The following is a 2,555-nucleotide window of genomic DNA, read 5'->3' as shown; positions in this document are numbered from 1 at the left end:
GCTTTGTCCATATCTGTTTTTTGACTATTTATTATCTACCTACCTACCTTTTGAACAGAATCCTAACCCTTTTCCTGACTTTAAGTCTTAAGCAAATTTTTCTTAACATTTTAAATTTTGATTTATTAAAGCAAAGACTCCTTTTCTTGAAATTAAAAAAATACATAAAAAGCAAACAAACAATACATAAATAAAAACATACCTACTTACCACAGTAAGCTATATAGCCTCAGATAGGTGCTACTTTATAGTATATTCATTCTACTCACTGAGTCTTATTTCTAAAGTCAGACATGTGTTCATAGATATGTTTATATCAACTGTACTTACTATTGAAAATATTTAAAGATCTTTCATGAATCAATAAAATATGAAAAAAGAGAAAAATGTAATGTTACACTTCCTACCTTACCCTATACACAAAAATTAATTTGAGAAAACAAAACTTTAAACAAAGAAAAAGAGAAATCATAAACTGGAGTTCCTTAAAAATAATTTTATATGAAAATGACTCTTCTAGGCATACTACAAAACCCAGATGCCACAAAGGGAAATACTGATATATCTGACTATGCAATGCATGGTCAAAATATATCAAGAACGAGCTCAAAGATGTGAGTAGGGAAAAGATACATTCATAACACTTATGATAAACAAAAAGCTAATCCCTCAATATGTAGAGAGAGTTCCTACAAAGTAAGAAGAAAAAGATCAACAACTTAACTTTTTTCAGAGAGAGAGATTTTTGCTATAGGCCATGTGCACTTACCAGAGAGAGACAGAAAGCGAGAAATCACCCTCCCCCCAAGGGGGGATGGCCACACAGCAGTCCCTTCTCTTCCATTCCTCTCTCTGGATTTTGAGCACACGCTCCCAGTGTTGTTTTAAGCCACCAGATCTGGGACTCAAACTGTGGTTGACTATGTAGGAATCCAGTGATGTAACTGCTACGCCATCTGCTGACCCCAGTTTAACTTTCTGAAAACATAGTCAAAGAACATGACCATTAGTTCACAAAATAGAAAATGCAAACGACTTTTAAACATGTAAAAAGCTACTCAACTTCATTCACATGAAGATAATTACATGCTAAAATAAGACACTATATTCTCCTTACATATTACTAGAGCTCATTATCTGCTAAGTCACTATAAGTTGGTGAAGATATCAAGAAACAGCCACACTCAAATTCTTCGTAGATGTATACTGGTACAATATATTCCAAGGACAATTAATTCAGCAATATCCATCAAAATTTAACATTTACACATCCTCGGGGTAGCGATTCCATATCTAGAAATTATTCTACATAAATACTCATGTATGTGAGCAAAAAACCATGAAGATGTTGTACTACAGTACTATTTATAACAGTAAATAAAAGAAACAACCTTATCAGGAAAATATTGGGTTGTTGGAAAAGTCATGATACATTTTTTGCATAGAAAACCACATCACAATTTTTTTTCTGATGACCCAATAGGCGACTAAATTATGATACTATCCCACAAAGGGAATACTATTTACAATTATAAAAAACAATAAGGAAGCTCTACATGAACTGATATGCAACCATCTCTAAGATATTAAGTGAAAAAAAAAACATTCATTCATTCAGCAAGCAGTTATTGAGCATCTGTTGAATACCAGGCACTGTTCCAGAGACTGGGGATATAGCGGGAATGGGATAAATACCTTCCCTCAAAGAATGTACATTAAAGTGGGATGAGACAGATAACGAGGTTGAGGAAAATTGCCATCTAGCCAAAAACAAAGAACAAAAGAAATCAAAACAAAACAAATCGGCCAGCAGGTGGCATGGAGCTTAAGGCACTGGATTCACATGGCAGACTCCACGGTTCGGGTCCTGGATTTAGCGGCTTAAAAATCATGCCAGGCATGCATTTGCATGTTCCCCAAAATAAAGGAGAGGAGACTGTAGTGTGGCCATCCAGCCCAGCGGGTGATTTCTCACTTTCCCTCTCTTTCTCTCCCTCTCTCTCTCTCTCTCTCTTTCTCTCTTTCTCTCTCTCTCTCTCTCTGTCTCTCTCGTGTGCATGCCCTATAGCACTTTTGCAATGTCCACTTCAAAATTACTATCACTCAGGGCTAGCCCAATAGCCTAGAGGTTAAGGGAACCTGATCCCAAGTGGTCAATCACAGTCTGAGTCCCAGCCCCAGTGGCTTGAATAACAGGCCAGATGCATGTTTGTGCTTGCCCAAAATCCTGACAGGATGGAGAGATGGGAAGAAATTACACTGTGACCATGGCCCAGTGAAGGGTTCTGTGTATGTGTGTGTATACATAATTATACATGTCCTCTGGCAATTAAAGAAATTCATATCACTCATATACAAAAAGCTCCTAAAAATCAATAAATGGGATTTCGACCACTGCAGGCCCTCTGTCCAGACTTCACCCTCCTGCCCCCCAGTCTAGCCAGGAGCTCGGGGATTTCAACCACCAAAGACCCCCGGCCCAAACTTCCCCCTCCTGCTCCCCAGTCTAGCCAGGAGCCAGGTTAGAGCACCCCACTTATTATCTCTGTCTCTTT

At 37.9% G+C, this 2,555-nt stretch overlaps 1 pseudogene; it reads right to left on the bottom strand.

The window, feature by feature from the left end:
- Positions 1–11, bottom strand: part of LOC102479704 (smad nuclear-interacting protein 1 pseudogene) — a 2,831-nt pseudogene extending 2,820 nt beyond the window's left edge.
- Between the last annotated feature and the right edge of the window lie 2,544 nt (positions 12–2,555).

Source organism: Tupaia chinensis, unplaced genomic scaffold (genome assembly GCF_000334495.1).
Source record: "Tupaia chinensis unplaced genomic scaffold, TupChi_1.0 Scaffold143793_1, whole genome shotgun sequence".
NCBI classification, from domain to species: Eukaryota; Metazoa; Chordata; class Mammalia; order Scandentia; family Tupaiidae; genus Tupaia; species Tupaia belangeri.
Note: the sequence above shows the minus strand (reverse complement) of the source record. Positions and strands in the feature narration are given on the sequence as shown.